The sequence below is a fragment of the Mus caroli genome, unplaced genomic scaffold (genome assembly GCF_978045245.1).
Source record: "Mus caroli unplaced genomic scaffold, Mus_caroli_1 scaffold_6, whole genome shotgun sequence".
NCBI lineage: Eukaryota > Metazoa > Chordata > Mammalia > Rodentia > Muridae > Mus > Mus caroli.
The window spans coordinates 10,738,368-10,759,440 of record NW_028227261.1 but is presented as its reverse complement, the minus strand read 5'-3'; the positions used below and the strand labels follow the sequence as shown (position 1 = coordinate 10,759,440).

The 21,073-nt window shown below is 39.4% G+C and overlaps 1 protein-coding gene and 1 long non-coding RNA gene across 2 annotated transcripts in view; both read left to right on the top strand.

The window, feature by feature from the left end:
- The window catches only part of LOC147004113 (uncharacterized), a 31,593-nt gene extending 28,451 nt beyond the window's left edge, over positions 1-3,142 (top strand). The window contains exon 3 of the long non-coding RNA XR_015047287.1: positions 2,978-3,142. This is a non-coding gene — a long non-coding RNA (uncharacterized LOC147004113). The remainder of the gene's footprint in view (positions 1-2,977) is intronic.
- The window catches only part of LOC147004104 (uncharacterized), a 522,844-nt gene that overhangs the window by 237,131 nt on the left and 264,640 nt on the right, over positions 1-21,073 (top strand). The window lies entirely within an intron of this gene.

The window sequence follows — 21,073 nt, the reverse complement described above, 5'->3', positions numbered from 1 at the left end:
GGAGAGATGGCTCGGAAGTTAAGAGCACCGACTGCTCTTCCAAAGACCCTGAATTCAAATCCCAGCAACCACATGGTGGCTCACAACCACCCATAATGAGATCTGACACCCTCTTCTGGTGAATCTGAAGACAGCTACAGTGTACTTAGATATAATAAATAAAATATTAAAAAAAAAAAAAGAAGATAAACTGGGAAAGAGCCTCAAACTTACTGTCACAGGGGGAAATTTCCTAAAAAGAACTCCAATGGCTCAGGCTCTAAGATCACAAATTGACAAATGGGACCTCATGAAACTAGAAAGCTTTTGTAAGGCAAAGTTCATAGTAAATAGGACAAAGTGGCAACCTACAGATTGGGAAAAAATTCTTCTCTATCCCCACACTTGATACAGGGCTAATATCCAATATATATAAAGGACTCAAGAAGCTAACCACCAAGAAACCAAACAACTCAATCAAATAAAGGGGTAGATACCTAAACAGAGAATTCACAATGGAGCAACTGTGGAAGGCTAAGAAACTTCAAAAGATATGTTCAAAGTCCTTAGTGATCAGAAAAATATAAATCAAAGCAACACTGTGATTCCACCTTCCACCAATCAGAATGGCTAAGATCCAAAACTCAGGTGACAGCACATGCTGACCAGGATGTGGAGAAAGAAGACCAATCCTCCATTGCTTGTGGAATTGAAAACTGGTCAACTATTCTGGAAATCAATCTGGAAATTCCTCAGAAAATTGGAAATAGATATACCTTAAAACACAGCTATACCACTCTTGGGCATGTACACAAAAGATGCCCCACCATGACACAGAGGCTTGTGTTCCACTATGTTCAGAGTGGCCTTATTTGTGATAGTCAGGAGCTGGAAACAACCCAGATGCCCCACAATGGAAGAATCGATACTGAAACATGGTTCATTCACACAATGGAGTATTATTCATCTATTAGGAACAATGACATCAGGAGCTTTGGAGGAAAATGGACTGAACTAGAAAATTCCATCCTGAGTGAGGTAACTAGGACCAAAAAAGGACATGCATAGCATGTACACACTAATAAATAGATATAAGCCCAAAAAAGTATATAATTACAACGTAAATGACTAAAAAGGGTTAAAAGCTCAAGGAACCAAGTGAGAATGTCTCAATCCCAGTTGGGAGAGAGAAGAAAGCAGTCATGGGGGAAGAAAGAGGGAGGGACTTGAGTGGGAGCAGGGACAAAGAGGAGAAGGGGAAACATGATCAGGCATTATGAGGGATGGGGGGAGGACAGAAGCCCCGAGAACCAGTTAAAAAAATGGAAATAAACAGCCTCAGGAGGTAGGCTATGGAGGTCCATCTCACATGTTCCAAAGACCTAGGAGGTGAGAGACTCCCAGGACTCAAAGGGAGAGACCTTGGATAAAGTGCTCTACAGTGGCGAGGGGGAACTTGTAGAGTCCACCTCCAGTGGAGGGACAGGCATCAAGTGGAGTGATGGAGTTGCAATCCTATACACAAAACCTCTGATCCAGAATTGTTCCGGTTTGAAGGATATCCAGGGACAAAACTGCAGAAGTACATGAGAGAAAGGAGGTCCATGGGCAGGCCCAAATTAGGATCCATATCAAGGGGAGGCAAAGGGCAGTGACACTGTTACTCATACTGTGGTGTGCTTATAGACAGGAACTTGGCATGGCTGCACTCTAAGAGGTTCAACAAGCAGGTGAGTCAGATGCAGATTCTAGCACCCAACCAATGGATGGAAGCCAATGACCCCTGTGGTTGAATTGGGGAAAGGCCAGAAGAAGCTGAGGAGGAGGGTGGCCCCATCCATATGCCAGCAGTCTCAACTGAACTGGACTCCCCAAGATCTCTCAGAAAAGGGGCCAACAACCAGGCAGCAAACAGCAGCTGACATGATGACCATGACAAATAAACAGTGGATGACTCCCTGGTCTGACCTCAGTGAAAGAACATTCACCTAATCCTCCAGAGACTTGAAGTGCCAGGGATTGGGGAGGCCTGGTGGAATGGTGAGGTGTGGGGACATCCTCTTGGTAGGGTGGGGAGGAGGGATGGGATGGGGTGCAGAGAAAATTTTAGAAACTTTATTTAAAAAATCAAGTTAAGGGTCTTTAGTGTAAAAATGACAATTGACTTGTATATAACTTCTATATGCAATTTTATGAATAGTGTTACTATGAATATATTTTATGCTGAGAGCATATTGCATAAAATATATTGACATACAAAATCAAGGAGGAGAAATGGTAGAAAATCACTGGTGGCTGCCATGGAGAATATATAAACACAGGGATAAAATGAATCATTTGAGGGTAATGCCCTTGGAACGATTCCCTCCTTATATCAAATCTGTTAAAATACTATCACAGAACATCTTCCTGAATAAGCATGTATCTGAATTGTGGCATTGTTCCAGGCAGTTCTCAGGTTCCCAATCAGTAATAAATATGAATACAATGACACTCTTCAGAGCCTAGCTGTTTGTTACAGATTTCATCTCTGGCCACCACTCTTGTAGGAAGGTTCACATGAAAGACAGAATGTGTGATAATGGTCTCCTGGCATACATACCAATACACATACAAACACATATATGCACAAATACATAAATATGTTTTTGCATAAATAAAAACATAAGAATTCACTTGGGCCGGGCATGGTGGCACATGCCTTTAATCCCAGCACTCTGGAGGCAGAGGCAGGTGGATCTCTGAGTTCAAGACCAGCCTGGTCTACAGAGTGAGTTCCAGAACAGCCAGGGCTACACAGTGAAACCCTATCTCGATAAACTAAAAAAAAAAAAAAAAAAAAAAAAAAAAAAAAAAAAAAAATTCATTCTGAACATTGAGATACTATTACAGAAGAAAGTTGTCATGACCATGATATCAGCAAATATTTAGTGCTTTTTATGTATTTCATTGACCTTATATTTCTCTCATGTCAAATATTTCTCTTGGCATTTAACAGGTATATGAATGATCTCTTTCAACGCCCCGGCCTCAGAAGTACAGATTGACGATGAGAAAAAGCAGATTATCGAGTACCATGGAATGTCAGAAAATGAATGAGAATTGACAAGGGAAATATTGATTTCCTAGGAACAATAAACACTAGGCCAGGGAATAATCAAGTGCAGAAACCCAGGCTCTCAGTGTTCCTTCTAGCACTTTCTCAGGAATAATCAAATGCTGCACCAAATTCACAAATTTCTTCTGAAAAAACCCACAAGAAATTTGACCAGAAAGTGCAGAACACAGAAAGAAGGGGAATATGGTACAGCCATCACACAAAGCTGACCTTACCTGGGTCCTAAAGCAAATGACCACGAAAACATGCACAAAGAAAATAATAACACTATGGGTGCACCAAGGTAACTTTTAAAATGTTTCTCTCTAATAGATGCAGAAAGTTAACTCAAAACTGTTTCAACAAGCACAAACCAAACAACTCAAGGCATAAATTATGTACAATCAGTGGGAGAAAGCTCCCTGATAGATATATGTCAATATAGCTATGAAAGGCCTAGGGCAAAATTTCACAGTGGATCACTATGAAAGCTCTGAAGAATGTGGAACAGAAGGAACATTACTGAGTCTAATGAGGATAATAGCCAACATCCTAAGCCTATCCCTACACACACTGAAGACAGCTGTCATCATTCTACTCTACTCAGTAGACAGACAAGGATGTACAAAGCCTCCACAATAACTTATCACAGTACAGCAGTGCTTACACAGAGCAAGTAAGACTTAGAATGTTTTCAGTGTTCAAATAAGGATATGAGGAAGACAATTTTTCTCAAATTACAAGAAATATAATTCTTCAACTCAAGACATGCAAGTATCCCAAGAAAATAATCCAATCTGATAAAACACTTAACATGCTATACAATAATACAAAAAAATATATATATATGATTTGGATTTATACATTCCTAAAGAATAATCAGATAAGTGAGAAGACCACTCAGTGCCTAAAAGCATCTTGGATGTGCTGGTTTAGCATACAAACTGCTAAAGGGGGCTCTGTAGGTTGATGGGTGTAAATTGTCATTAATGGTTCTCCCTAGATGCTGACCTTTGTGCTGTAATACCAACCTATCAATGTATGTTGACCAGCGCAGTAGTGACAGGTAGGTAACAGAAACTTTACTGGTTTGAACTGAGGTCAACCTACAAAGGAAATACAGACATGGCACTGGAAGCTGGTCAAAAGTTGCTCTAAAGATCACAGTCTGAAAAGTGAATTTATAACTGACATACTGCTATATGTAGAAATATGGAAATACATTTAAATTGTTGGTGCTTTCAGCCTAAGTCAGACAAACATGGTTTGTAAAGGAAAACTGCCAATTCAGAGAGAGCTGAATAAAAAGCCAGCAGTGGGGTAAAGGCAACACTGTAAAAGTAGGAGGAAGTGGAGTTATGGAAACCCATGCTGTCATTTACCATGGAACATGGACTTATGAATATATGACAGCATGGATACCCATCTAAAACCTTCCTCAGAACATACATGAAACACAAGGATAGGATGAAAACATGAATAACAAGGGAGAAGACAGAGATAGAAGAGATGGTAACTGTGTAAGCACTCTGGGACACTTCATGTGCGAAGGCCATTCACCTGAAAAAGCAAGCACTAGGGGATTTAGTTAGCACAGATTAGAGTAAACTCTAGGAGCTTTGTAATATCTGCAATACCAAAGAAACCAGGTAATGCAAATCCTCTACCAGAATGTTTCTCTGTGAATATTCTAACAATTGTAATATGCGTGAAATGAGTATAATCCCTAATCCATGTGATGGAAAATTTACTGACAACAGGAATTTCTGTAAAACAAAAATTGGAGATGCAGGGAAAAATACATTGCTGTCATAAATTTACAATACTCAAAACTTGATGCCCTGGGCATTTGCAGACAGCATCAAGTGTGTAATAAAAATGGGCATAGGAACACATGAATTTTCAGGGAGAAATGAGGACATTTTTCAAAGTATGTCACTTCATGACTCTTACCTGTGACATACAGGCTGAGTATCGTTGTCATTTCTACCAGCAACAGACTATAATTTCCTGCTCCAGTGACAGATGCTGTACTTTAAATTCAAAAGGAAGAAATACATAAAATAAACGTGTGTCCTAGAATTGTTTTGTCTAATTGTATAACAGGAAAAGCACATCTTCCATTTCATGGAGACTGAACAAGAGCTCATTCTAGAATGGGAAGAATAACCCATGGGTTTACCTACTTCCACCATGAAATCAATATGAACAGTAGGGCTTCGACTTTAAATCTTGCCACTGACATTTCCTCATTTACATACCTGATTCTGTATAGACACAATTCCACACACTTGAGCCTTCCAGTCAGTTTACTATCACTTGTTTCTTCAGAACCTTTCTTTTTTTTGTTTGTTTGGTTTTTTCGAGACAGGGTTTCTCTGTGTAGCCCTGGCTGTCCTGGAACTCACTCTGTAGACCAGGCTGGGCTCAAACTAGGAAAAACTGCCTGCCTCTGCCTCCTGAGTGCTGGGATTAAAGGCATGCGCCACCACGCCCGGCTTTCACAACCTTTTCAAAGTAGATAAATTCAAATAGCAACATGCAGTGTTCAGACATTGGAACTCTTGAGTACTAGAAGGCCATAGCATTCTAGTCTAGCATTTCCTAGGAAAGTCTCTTAAATATTGGATTCCTGTACTCCCACTTGTATCTTCCTATTGTCACATCTAAGTGCTGTAACAATGTTTATCTCTTTAAAGCTGTCTTTTCCTATCCCTTACCATTAAAAGAGATGATTATATTAGCATACAGTAGTACTAAATATTTATCCATACATTAAAATCAGAAGAACATGGAATCATATTTTTCAAGCCCTGAGAGAAAATAACTGGCAACTTTAATGTGAAATCCAGAAAAGTGGCTACAAGTATTGACAGTGTAAAACATACATTTGAACATAGTAATATATTAAGACACCTTTTTTACTCAAAAAACTACATAGAAAATAAACCAATGAAAATATGCACAAAAGAATAAGACATAAAATTTTCATGAGAACTTAGGAAATAAGACATTTATTGGGAAGAATGAATGAATGAATATAAGAAAAGTAGGAAATATTCCTCATGTACAACATAGTAAAGCTCTCTCCCATACAAGGAATGGAGAACAATATGAATCATATTTTGCCACTCACAATGCCCGCAAACCTTCTAGATCGCATATGCTAAGGAATGCAATCTCACAAAGAACAGATTTTCATTGACCTATCATCAAAGAAGTTCACAATAAAAATCTTGGTAAAAGTCAGAATAGATAACACAGCTATCTACAAAATTAAGTCTATTATTTGTGAATCTTGGTTTTCAGTCCAGGAAGAAGAATTCTGCCAAACGAAAATGACAACATATTGTATAGGGATATTCAAGGCTGTTCCGACTTAGGGTGTGTCCAGTACAAGGCACACAACTTTCATCACTGTGGTTGGAATACAAGCAAGCCTTTAGGATTCACTTCAATCCCAAACAACAAAAGTACATTTACTAAGAAGAAGGAGGTTCACATTTTTAAAGTATTGTCAAATTGAATGGCAGAACATGTGAAATATTAGAGAAAAATCTTAGAGAACGGGATATGTCCAACACTCCTAAGGTGAGAGAGGAGGGGTAAGCTACTTGAGGAAGAGAAAGACCATACAGGAAGAAGAGAATGGTAAAGGAATACAGTAGAGTGCATGGGCAGCAGTACAGTACAGTTGAGAGAGTACAGCCACAGAGAAGGAGAAGGACACAGTTTTACTGGGAGAGTTTTACAGACTCAGGCTGAAGAGAGAACATGCTAGGCACAGGTAAAGACAGAATGAGCAGGAGAAAGAGAAGGAGCCAGAAGATTTTAAAAAGATTGCTACAGTTAATTTAAGGCCAAGCAGAGCAATTCTGTGTCTGAGAGAAGAACCAGGCTGAATGAGTGACCTGGGAGAGTAGTTTGAGCCTGAACAGTGAGTTGAACCAGACAGTTAAGAGTTGAAATGAGGTCAGGCAGTGGTGGCACATGCCTTTAATCCCAGCATATTTCTGAGTTCGAGGGCAGCCTGGTCTGCAGAATGAGTTCCAGGGCACCCAGGACTCTACAAAGAGAAACCCTGTCTCGAAACAAAAAAAAAAAAAACAAGAGTTGAAATGAACAACCAAAGGGGAGCTTATTCAGCAGGAAATTTCTGAGGGTGAAAACACTCTAGGACCAGATAAGATTGTTTAGGGGCTAGAGGCTTCCAGGACTAGGACTAGGCCAAGGTAAGTAGACGGAGGCAGTAAGCCTCCCAGACAACAATTATAATAGGAAAATACAAGTTACGTTTAAGGTCCTGTGGAAAATCTAATACCACTCACTATAAAAGCTTTCTAGAATGTAAGAAGAGAAGAAACACACCTCAGAAAACAAATGGAAAGAGACTTGAAACTAAACCAAACAGTCCAGAAAAGGCAGGAAAATCATTATTCCATCCTTTTTTTTCCATTTTGTATTAGATATTTTCTTTATTTACATTTCAAATGTTAATCCCTTTCCTACCATCCTCTCCAAAAATCTTCTATCCTCTCCCCCTCCCCATTCTAAAGAACCCATCCTGCTTCCTGGCCCTAGTATTCCCCTATACTCTGGCATAGAACTTTCACAGGTCCAACAGCCTCTCCTCCCATTGATGATCGACTAGGCCATCATCATCTACATAGGCAGCTAGAGCCATGAGTCCCACAATATGTTTTGGTTTTTTTTGTTGTTTTTTGGGTTTTGGTTTTTTGTTTTGTTTTGTTTTTCGGTTGGTGGTTTAGTTTCAGGGAGCTCTAGGGATACTGGTTAGTTCCTATTGTTGTTCCTACTATGGGGCTGTAAACCCCATCAGGTCTTTGGGTAATTTCTCTAGGTCTTTCATTGGGGACCCTCTGCACTGTCCAATGGATGACTGTGAGCACCCACTTCTGTATTTGTCAGGCACTAATAGAGCCTCTCAGGAGACAGCTATATCAGCCTCCTGTCAGCAAGCTCTTGTTGGTATCCACAATATAATAAGGCCAAATTCAACCAACTGCATCAGTGTGAACACAATTCAAGGACTTAAAATCATGTAGACTGGACCGAAGATGTGATTCAGAAAGCAAGTGCATCTTCTGGAGAAGAACAACTCAGATCAGACCATCCACTCTGTCAACAAATATTGTGGATGGACTCTCTGGTGGTAGCAATCAGTGTCCAGAAATGCTATGCGAACTGGGGCAGGAGGCAGAGTTATCAATGGCCATACCCAGATTTGTATCCTGTGTGCTACAATCTCAATCTGCCAGGCAAGGCATGGCCGCCAGTATCATAGTGGCAAGGCTATCTGTGGGTAACAAAAGACTTTCCTGTTCAAGCTGAGGCCAGCCCCTCAGGAAAAACATACATAGACTAAACAGAGAATCTGGCTAAAATCCAATAAGGAAGGTCACAGGCCCTGGGAGGGAATCCAGGATTGATATCTGCTTCATGTGTAAATGGCCCTTTTCAAACACATTAACTGATGCTGATTTCAGTCTGGGTAAAAGAAACTTCGATTTCAATGGGCAACAACAATTTCCCAGCATCAAAATTAATTAAATATTGACACGAAGTGACAGCTGACAGCGCTGCCTACCATGGTAAATCCATATCATCACATCTAATATTCTTAGTGAAATCTTTCACTAAGACGAATCACTGAATGCTGTATTTACATCAAAGAGTGCATATGCCTCAGTGTGAAACTAACGGAGACTATAACTTTGTTAGGTTAATGTTAATATTTACAGCCATATGGTGGTGCTTTATAACGTAAATTTTCTAATTCAATCAAATCTCCAACGATCGCCATATGACAAATATCTACAAAGCTCTTTCAGGATGATTGATATCTGCTTCATGTGTAAATGGCCCTTTTCAAACACATTAACTGATGCTGATTTCAGTCTGGGTAAAAGAAACTTTGATTTCAATGGGCAACAACAATTTCCCAGCATCAAAATTAATTAAATATTGACATGAAGTGACAGCTGACAGCGCTGCCTACCATGGTAAATCCATATCATCACATCTAATATTCTTAGTGAAAACTTTCACTAAGACGAATCACTGAATGCTGTATTTACATCAAAGAGTGCATATGCCTCAGTGTGAAACTAACGGAGACTATAACTTTGTTAGGTTAATGTTAATATTTACAGCCATATGATGGTGCTTTATAACGTAAATTTTCTAATTCAATCAAATCTCCAACGATCGCCATATGACAAATATCTACAAAGCTCTTTCAGGATGCCTACTCAGTTCCCTGAAGAAAGGGAAATGAAATGGCAATTGGAGGAACGGGGGAGTTAAGAAAGCATGAACGAATTTGAATTACAGGAGCTTTATAAAGGCTTTGCAAAGACAAACCTCCCAGTATACAACTCCAGATGCAGCCAAGGATCTACAAGGATACTTTAGAAAAATATTCTGGCAATCAGAAAATTGATTAAAACATCACCATGAACCCAATTCACAATATCTCAAACTTCCTGACAAAGGTAAGATATCCACAACAGAATTGTGAGAGTAGGGACAGAAAATGCACCCCTGCTCTACAAGCCTGCCTTGCTCCTACCCTTTTCCCAGCCCAAGAGCTCCTCTGACCTGGAAGATGACAGGACCAGCTGCTGAATATCCTAGGAGGCCAGCACAGCAACTGCAGCTTAAGGAAGTTTTCAGGTTCTGCAAATACTAGAAACTAGTCTCCCTCCAGGACTTCCTGACCACGAGGCAGCCAAGGTACAAGGAGAATGCTGAAAAGGCGGGACTTCCTGTCATTTCTGCCTGGCTCCTCAGAGCCCCTCCTTCTGAACCCGCCCAATATTCAGCAGCTTCCTGCAATTCTTCTAAGCCCACCTACTTCAGAACCTTTTAATTAATTAGCTTACCAGTTCTTCACAGCAATTTTTATTGTTTTGGATTTTTGCTTGCTTGCTTACTGAATTCATGGATTGATTGGTTGATTCTTTGTTTTTATTTTGTCTTTTTCTTAAACTTATTTAATCATGCATGAAGCCCACCCTCCCCAGCAGGAACCACTCCTCCAACTCTGTTGCAGGCTGCCTTTCACACAACTTCTCTGGACCTACTCTGCACAGCTTCCTCACAATGTTGCTGCCAGACTAGACCAGAGCTGGATGTACTAGGACACTGCACGTGAGTTCTGAGAGTTTTACAGAATCAGACTGAAGAGAGAACCTGCTAGGAACAGGTAAAGACAGAATGAGCAGGAGAAAGAGAAGGAGCCAGAAGATGAGAAAAGATTTCTACAGTTAATTTAAGGCCAAGTGGAACAATTCAGTGTCTGAGAGAAGAACTCAGCTCGGAGAGGAGTTTGAGCTGGAAAAACCGAGTTGAATCAGCTAGTTAAGCATTGAGAAGGAATAAGAAAGGGGGAGCTTGCCAGTCTTGGTGGCACACGCCTTTAATCCCAGCACTTGGGAGGCAGAGGCAGATGGATTTCTGAGTTCGAGGCCAGCCTGGTCTACAGAGTGAGTTCCAGGACAGCCAGGGCTACACTGAGAAGCCCTGTCTTGAAAACCCAAAAAAAAAAGAAAGAGAGAGAGAGAGAGAGAGAGAGAGAGAGAGAGAGAGAGAGAGAGAGAGAGAGAAAGGCGGAGCTTATTCAGGAGCAACTTTCAAAGGCTGAAAACACACTGGGCCTAGATAATACTGTATGGAGAGCAGAAGCTTACATGACTAGGCCTAGATTAATAGATGTAGGCAGGGATCCTCCCAAATTACACTGACAATAGGCGAATGAAACTTACTTATACAGCCCTGTGGTAAAAAGTAGACACTGCTCAGTATAAAAGCTCTCAAGGATAGAAGAGAAGAAACATACCTCAGAATAAGGGAAGCAGACTCAAAACTAAAGCAACCAGTACAGAGAAGGTCAAAAATAATTATTCCACTCTAATGGGGATTAATGCAACACAGAGCATCAATAAGAACACAGGTCAAGGACAGGAAAACATTTAGAGTGGACAGAATAGGTGATTCAGAAAGCAAGTACACCTTCTGGAGAAAACCACCTCATATCAGACCATTCACTCTCAGCAGACATCTTAGACACACTGGCGGTAACTTTCATAGTGACAAAAACTGCTAGGCAAATTGGGGCAGGAAGGAGAGTTATCAGTGTCTTACTCAGGTTTGCAACCTACTTGCTGCAATCTGAATCTGCCAGACAAGGCATGGAAATTTTTATGATACTGGCAAGACTATCTGTGGGTAACAGGTTTTCTGTTTCAAGCTCCACAGGAAAAAAAATCCATATATTACAGTGAAAATCTGCCTAAAAATCCGGTAAGGAAGGTCACAGGCCCTAGGAGGGAATCTACTGATGATATTTGCTTTATGTATAAATTGCCCTTGTCACACCCATAGCCTGATACTGCTTTCAATCTGGGTAAAAGAAACTTTGATTTCAATGGGCAGCAGCAATTTCCCAGGATCAAAATTAATTAAATACTGACATCAAGTGACAGCTGACAGCACTGCCTTCCATGGTAAATCCATATCATCACATCTAATATTATTCTTTTCCAGAATCATTAAGGAAATAGAATCTGGCAAAATCAAATTCATGTCCTCTTTCTACTAACATGTGATCCTCACTCTACCCCTTGTTCAATACCTCTAACATACCTGGATCCTTTGTGAGAGTCTCCTTGACCTTAACTATCCAGTGCTCTTAGTGTTGATTTACAGTTATGGAGATTTGACTAAGCATATGGAGACCTGAAAATGGGTAAATATTGTATAGAATGAAAATGGTACTGTTCATTGAGCAAAAATGAAAGACGTCAATGCCCGAGAAAAGGATAAATATGAAGGAAAGAGAAGATATCATGAGAATACCTATTTTTCTCCGAGCATTCCAGTTTACCCTAAAGATGTGAGAGTCAGTCACACAGTTAACACACAAACAGAGTCTTTTTCCAAGCAACACAGAAGAGGAGGAGGGAAGACTGGAAGAAAATTATCCTGATCCAGAATCCAGACAGTAATCCAGCAAGTAAGTGATCAAGATTATTCAAAAGATGTTGTTTAATTTTGTCTTAATCCATAGTAAAAGCCTGGCGGTGGCACGCCTTTAATCCCAGCACTTGGGAGGCAGAGGCAGGCAGATTTCTGAGTTGGAGGCCAGCCTGGTCTACAAAGTGAGTTTCAGGACAGCCAGGGCTACACAGAGAAACCCTGTCTTGAAAAAAACCAAAAACCAAAAAAAAAAAAAAAAAAAAAAGAAAAAAGAAAAAAAAAGAAAAAAAAATCCATAGTAAATTTTTCACTTATTAAAATATCTACTCCTGAAATCATCACCGCACAGCATGCTGGGCTGAACCTTGGAAAAATTCAAAGAAATTCAGGAAGAATGGCTACCTGGGGTACCAGTTAACATATCAATTAAGTCATAGTTGGATAGGTGCTTTCTTGGCTGCTGGTTATCTCTTGACCTGCCCCACTATCCTCCAACACATCCTCAATTCCTCTCCCACCACCTGATGGCCTGGTTCAGTCTCAACCCAACCAGATATCTCTGAATGCTTTCTTCCTCAGACTGAAACGTCAAAAATTAACCTCACCACCAGCACAAGAACCAGGTATCTTCTTGAAGTGCTGCAGGTTGCATGTCTTAGGAAAATAATAAAGCCTCATAGGAAACTACAGTTGCCTATAAAATGCCTGTAGCATTTGACCAAAGTCTATCTCTTGGTCGCGATGTATTATTTGATAAAGCTGGCCCACATGGTGGAATTGGTTTTTCTCTGGTGACACTCAGGGTTAACAGAACCTACTATATATCTTCAAGTCTGATAATCTGTCTCACACACATTCTCTATGAATGATTATTATTTACCTCACTGCATTTCCTTTTCAGGGTCTTCTTTCTTTTCTTTTCTTTTCTTTTCTTTTGTATTTATAACCACCTACTGAATTCAATTTTCATATCCTATGTTGTCCTCATTTCCTTAAGGAAATTTCTCCTCACAAGTACCTTGCTGCAATCCTGTCTTCATGTTTTATTCAAACCTAAGGTATGACATTAATAACAAAGCATATGGAGACACATTTCTCAATGATGTATTTACATCAAAGTATGCATATACCTCTGTGTTCAGCTAACGGAGACTATAACTTTGCTTGGTTAATGTTAATATTTACAGCCATATGATGGTGCTTTATAAGGAATATTTTCTAATTCGATCAAATCTATACTGGTCCCCATATGACAAATACCTACAAAGCTCTCTCGGGATGCCTACTCAGTTCCCTGGAGAAAGGGAAATAAAATGGCAAATGGAGGAACAGGGGAGTTAAGAAAGCATGAACGAATTTGAATTCGAGGAGCTTTTTTTTTTTTTTTTTTGCAAAGACAACCCTCCCGGTATACAAAGTCCAGAGAGGGCCAAGGATCTACAGGGTTGTTTTAGAAAAATATTCTGGCAACCATAAAATTAAAACATCACCATAAACTCAATTCACAGGAACTCAAACTTCCTGATAATGGTAACATATCCACAACAGAATTGTAAGGGTGGCAACAGAAAATGCACCCCTGCTCCACACGCCTGTCCCGCTCCTACCCATTTCCCAGCCCAACAGCACCTCTGATCTGGCAGGTGACAGGACCAGCTGCTGAATATCCTAGGGGGCCAGCACAGCAACTGCAGCTTAAGGAAGTTTCCAAGTTCTGCAAACACTAGGCACTAGTCTCCTTCCATGACTTCCTGACCACGAGGCAGCCGAGATACATTGAGAATGCTGGGATGGCGGGAACTTCCAGTCACTTCCTCTTGGTTCCTCAGAGCCACTCCTTCTGGACACGCCCAATACTCAGCAGCTTCCTGCTGTTCTTCTAAGCCCACCTCCTTCAGGAATTTTTAATTAATTAGCTTCCCAGTTCTTCAGAGCAATTTTTGTTGGTTTGGACTTTTGCCTCCTTGCTTGCTTATTTAATTCATTGATTGATTTTTTGATTGATTGATTCTTTGTTTTTATTTTGTCTTTTTCTTAAACTTAACTAATCATGCAGGAGGCCCACCCTCCCCATCAGGAACCACTCCTCCAACTCTGTTGTGGAAACACAACTTCTCAGGATCTACTCCTCTCAGCTTCCCACAAGGTTGCTGCCAGACTAGACCAGACCTGAATGTAGTAGGACACTGCACCTGGGTTCTGAATCCTTCAGATACAATAGATCCTGCCTAACTTCTCACATTATGAGTCTAGTCTAAAAATGCACACAATTAAGCAGTCCCTCTGAATTCTGATGCTCAATACCCAAAACAAAGTAAAACTAAGATAAAATGTCTTTGGCTCAAAGTATCAACTGTGTATGTATCTTATAAGGAGAGCAATTTACATGATATCCTAGGTAAAAAATTGAAAACCCAGAGTCATGATCAAAGAGATCAAAGTGTGTAAGCCACGTAAATCAACTGAAAGAGGACAGGAACAAAATGATTCGTGGGCAAGAGAATAATAGCAAAAGCCTGAAGGCAAGGAGGACAACATAGGATATGAAAATTGAGCTCAATATGTGCTTAGAAATAAACAAGGAAAAGAGCCTAAAAGAAAATGCAGTAAGACAAATAATAATAACTCATATAGAACGTGTGAGAGACAGATCATTAGACTTGGACAAAAGGTAGAGGAGCTGGATACCTTAGTCAAAGAAAATGATGAATTAAAATGATGTCAGCTTTAGGCACAATATTATTTACTGCTTGAAGGGTGAGGCAATAAAGAAAAATTTCTTTGAATAAGCGTCTAGATTTTTGTCAAAAGAAAGAATAAAGAAAGGAAAGAAGGAAGGGAGGAAGAGAGGAAGGAAGGAAGGAAGGAAGGAAGGAAGGAAGGAAGGAAGGAAGGAAGGAAGGAAATAGAAAAAGACCTACAATACATACTGCACTATTTAGCCATTTGTTCATAGAAGATTCCCTGACTGTGCTCTATAATACTCTATGTACACCCATGCATATCTTCATAGGCTGGGAAAAGAAGACTCAAGAATTACCAAAGTTCCCTTAGAGAATATGGTATGAGGTCAACTCTTTTCATAAAAGTAATGAGTTCCAGGATTCTCTTGTGACTTCTGAGGTTCAAACACTTTGTGATGACAGTGAGAGTTAAAATGGATTCTAGGCCAGCATGGAAGTGAGAGCTCAGAAGCACAAGCCCAGACCTAATGGTCTGTCTTTAGAGAACAGGGTTCTGAGCCCGTGGACACCTTTCAGAATGCAGGGCTACTTGTTACCCATTGTGGTGAGTTTTATATTTTCTCATATTGTGCTTATGCAAAAAAAAAAAAAAAGAGAGAGAGAAAAATTATGTCACAAGTTAATTGATTCTGCATATGTGAACAGATTAAATACACTGGTAATTAATAATGCATCTGAGTTAAGGAAAGAATCAATAGCCTTTCCCTCAGAGGTAATTTAACTAACTGTGAATCCAAAGTTGTATTCTCTTCTTCGTCTTATCTGAGCCTTCCATCCTGTGTGTCTATTCAGTTAATTTAAATCTGTAACTTGGTGAATACTGCCTTGTGTATCTCTCTCTTCGTGTGTGTCTGCCTTCTGTCTCCATGTTTGTGTCTATCTGTGTACTCTGTGTGTATGTCTGTTGGCTTTTGTATCTCCATTGCTGGTCTTAAGAAAGACCTTTGCAATATTTTCAGGAACATCAAGAAAACCCCATTATATGGGGAAGGAATGGTATAGTATACAGAAATCTTTAACCGAGTTTTAAAAACTGAGGTAACTGGCTCCAAGTGATTACAGACATTACCGTTTATCAATCAGTACACATAATGGTATATTCATTTTGGAAAGTTATGCTAAGCCTCTGCATTTCATGCTTTCAGCAAATGACACTCAGGCAGTTTCTGAACATGCCTTGAAAAAGTACATAAATTACCATTGTATCAATAAATCATCATTGCAGCAATGCATCACGTTTGGTTTTAAAAGTTGATAACAAGAGAAATACAAGGAAAATAACGTTTGTTTTTACATTGTTCTTTGAAAAAAATGCTAAACCATAAAGTTGAATACACAGTAGAACTGGAGTTTTAAATCTTAAATTTCTTCAAGTTGCATTAACTCTGGTTGTAAGGTCCAAGAAAATCACCATCTATTAGAAGGTAAGAACTTTTGTACATTGCATTGCCACACTTGTGGCTCTGCCAATGCATAGAAAAGCACCATGGTACAAGACTCCATGGACTTTGGCTGGCTGTATTCTTAATAAGATGTTTGGAATTTAAAAAAAAAAAAACACGAACCAGCTTATAAGTGTATGAAAGTGATTCTAATGAATTCTCTGAATTCTGACAGAGATGGAGCTCCAGTTGATCTTGTCTTTTCCACTGGGTTTTATCAACTGAGTTGTTCTACAAAGTGGTTTCATAAAAATAAGCAAACACTGCAGGGCATTGACAATAAAGGTGTTGCTTTTTTAGAAACTGACAATAAGTCTTCATTGTTAACAAGCAGACTTACACAACTCATTGTGTATGAAGAGGTCAAGCTGGTGCCTCCAAGAACTTTGGCTCTTATGTTCCACAGTCCTCATTATGAAAAGAGCTTTGCAAGGTACAAAAAGTGAAATATTATACACAGAACAAACAAAAAAAAACATTGATCTAAAATTTGTCCTTCCTCCAAAATAAGCTAGGTCAATGATGTCATTAATTTATTGTGAATAACCAATCAATATCTAATTTGACATAAATACCCAAAACACCCTTGTGATTATATATATCTATATCAATATCTATCTATCTATCTATATCTATATCTATATCTATATCTATCTATCTATATATATATATATATATATATATATGCACATTGCATATGTACGTGAGTGTAGTGGGAGTACTTGTGCACACACCAGTGTTATAAATTATGTGAAGGAGTTTTCTATATAATTTAAAGCATAGGCCTTTCATTGGAGCAGTCTACCAACGATCATTTAAATTTCAGACTATTCAAGCCTATGACCTCATGTGTAGCTTGCTCTTAACCTCTCTGTCCCTGTTCCCACTTATCTGTTCTCTTCTCTGTCTCACACTAAATCTGTTCTACCTGCTTTTTCTTCCCTACATCACTTTTTCCATCCAGAAATTCCACCCTCCAATTCTTGTCCCAGGAATTGAATGTTAGGTTTTTTCTTACAAGCAATCAGGTTTGAGACATCTCCAGAATTCTGTGGAATACCTATAGGCATAGAGAGCTGCCTGCCATTCAAATATCTCAGCAGGTGTGGAGACAAGTATTTACAAATGTAAGCCTGGTGATGGGCTATAGAAATGACAATAACAAGATCCTGCTAGCACTTAGTTCTCTACCAATATAGCAGTAAACATTTAAAAATACACAGACACACCTGCATAAAAGTTTGGAAAATTAGCTTCAACCCATGTGAAGAGTTCAGAAAGGCCAAAAGAGGAAATTGGGGCCCACAGGGTGGAAAGTCACTTTGACTTAGAATAGTCTGGCCTCAAATGAAGAATAATACACCTACCCCAATGTTCTGATTGCTGGGATTATGCCAGCAGCACTTGCATGTTTGATGTCTATAGAGTCAAGCAATGTAATCACACTTTGTATACCTGAACAACATAATTTATATTCTTTAAAAATATTTGACTGTCTTTCTATTTACACTAACACAACATTAACATCTTAAGAACTAGAAACATCCATAAAATATATTTTTTCTGTAGAGAGCAAAAGGACCTTGTGGTCAAAAATAAGCTCTAAGGTAACCAGGAATATAAAACCCCAGAGTTCTCTCTTCAGGGGAAGAGAAGTACACTTTTTTTCTGACCAGAAGTGAGGGAATGTAGGTAGCAAGTGGCATGGTGAGCTGTGCTAGATGTAGTGCCACAAAACACCTGAAGGTCCCAAACTTTGAAATTGTCCCAGTCAATCTTCCCTTGATCATTGTTTCTCAGGCAATACAAGCCAGCCTTGCAGGAGATGTGACATGTACCTTGTAGCTTGGTGTCCTCAACACTGTATGCTTGATCCTCCTCTAGGCCCTTTAGTTTTAGAATCCAACTTTAAGAAAGACTCACATGTACTTTGCAAAAGACTTTTGAGGTAGTCACACTTTCATCTTCACTGTGCACAGAGGATTGAGACAATTATTACCAAGAACTTTCTTTCCAAAATTATACTGTGCTTAATTATTCCTAAAAATAAGCCACCCTGGGGTCAGAATCTAAAGTTACACTCAACATTGTCTACAGGGAGAATGGATAGCATACTTACTGGTTTTAACTACTCAGAAATCCCCGAGTTTGCTCAAGCTCAGGACACAAAATACCAGCAATCTCCAACCGCAGATATTTCCAATCCTGAAAATCCATCACCTACAACTAAACCCTATACAAAGCCTGCCTCCCACTCATTTCTCTTCTGCTTACCACCTGAGCAGGGGCAGGCTCTCTCCAGTGTTCTTCCCAGTCATTATCTTGTGTGTGGTTAATTGTCCCATGGGGCTTTGTAGTTTATCTTGACTTCTGAGTACCAGGAGACTTTTTACTTCAGATGTTAACACAGGTAATGGGAAAGATTTTCTCTGAGTGCTGTAGGAATTTCATTGGCTATAACCCACAACCAGTGCTGAAATAATTACAGAGTGGTATTGAACTAGATTTCTTTTTTGTCTCATGGGTTGTTACTCTACCAGAACTAGTGTTTGCAGAGACTCCCACATTTATATCACCTATCCAGTAAACATCAATCGTAGTCTTTCATTCTGACTAATGAACTCACAGCTGAGTCAAAAAACTTCTTCCCCTTTGAAATGTTAGCTTCTTGATATCTTCACTTATAACGACCCATAGAAAATATACTTTATCAGCACCCAGCAAAATGCTTCACACAAAGTTGCCCAAATATATACCAGAAATTTGCGACTAGAATTTGTGATGTACAAATACTAATGCCTGCACCAGTTCTTTTGAAATATATTATAACTTTTACCTTGGATTTTTGGGGGCAGATTTGTTAATTAGTGAGTCTATGGATTTTTTTTGTTTGTTTTTTGTTTGTTTGTTTGTTTTCCTACTGAGAGACAGAAAGGGGTTTGATCCAGAACAAAGGAAAAGTAGACAGGAACTGAGAAGAGTAGAGGGAATGAAAACTCTTCAAGATATACTGGATGAGAAAACAATCTTCATCATTTTGGATAGATTCTTAGTGATGTTTCCTGGATTCAGTATTTGAGTATTGTGTTGAATATTTTGCATCAATGTACATAAGGGTAATTGTTCTGAAAGTGTTCACAATGACATGAGCATACTTCAGCCTCTCAAACTAGGTTCGTGAGTATTACTAATGTGCAAAACATGATTTTGCAACAGAAATGCGTGAGTCACAAGGGTTACAAATATTAAATTTTGCACATGAGGAGCATTCCACCTCTGTTAAGGAGTCTGTTTGTTGTTGTTATTGAAACTCATTTTATCAATGCTGCATATTAATGGAAGTTTGCATAAAACATTTGAGCTTCCTTTAAGTCGACATTCCCAAGGAAAAGAGAATGTGTTCATCTGCATCTGCCTTTGCATTTCCCTCAGACAAATGTCCTACAAGATTAGACTGGGACACAATATGAAAAAAAAAAAAACTGGTCTCTAGAGTCTACAAAAAGAAAAGAATTCACACTAAAGCCAAACCGTATAAAAGTAATCAATGCATGTGGAGAGCTGTGCTGTGAACAATCGCCATTATAAGATGGCACTGGCTTCCACTCCGCCTAACTAGTAAACAAGCCTTATGCGCAAGTGCAAGAGTGAATTCACACCTAGTCACTTCCAAGCCCATTTCGGGGAGTAGTAATGGGGTGATGGGCGAGCAACGAATCAGGAGCTGTCACGCCACATCAGGTGCTGAAACGTCACGCTGCGGGCTATATAAGCAGCGCCATTTTCTGGGTTCGGGGTCTTCCTCCTGAGAAGTAAGCAATAAAGCCTTTTGCTGCAGAAGATTCCGGTTGTCCTGAGTGTGTTCTTGCCGGCGGGGACAAAAGCTCGGGATAAATGCAGTAAAGCCTTTTCATGTCACTATCACAAAAATGTCATAAAAGAATTTATATTGAAGAGAAATCCTACAAATAAAAGCAATGTGCATTAGGTGCATCTGTGGACAGCTAGAAGTGTCTTTACAGCCATCTTCTAGACCCAGTGAGGACACTCCTCATCTGTAGGCAACAACACTTCCTCTGCATCTGTTAACATGGCACCACTTCTCTTTCACATGCTTCCCATTCTCATGGACTGAATAAAAGAGTGTTCCCTCGTTGCACAGACACTTTTGTTCTTCTGACCTCTCACCATTCTCAGAGGCTGCTTCTGCCAATAAATCCTCCCACATGGCACCTGAAGCTTGGTGTGATATGTCCGGGATTTTGCCTGCCTGTTCTAACAAATATGAAGAAATGATTTCTGTTACCCTTGTGACTCATGCAGCATTGTTTTTGTTACACTAACAAATTCATGATAAAGAAAAATTCTGTAAGTAAGCTTTTAGATGCCTTAACAGGAATGAATACATTCACAAGTAAATGTACGAAGAACTCACACAAGAGAAAAACACTATTCATGTGACCTTTTGATGAAGACTAAACATCATAGTTGTCTCTCATGATCATTAATAGTTGTGGGAGTTTGTATTTTGAAATATTTGAAGCCGATTTTAAAGTTTAACGTATATGAGGGAAATCCATTCACAAAACTTTATTAGGCCATTGCTATATTCCTTCTGTGGATCTTGGTCATCTTCTTTTGCATTTTCACTTGGTGATCCCCGGCCCCAATGTATAGCATGCATGCTGATCATCTCTGTCATCCACTGTTTATTTAAATATCAGACTGTGTATACTCATACTTTCCAAGTAAGGTGTTTGTGAAGGGTGTTGTGTGGTTGTTCCTGGTTTTGTTTTTCAGATTTTCACAAA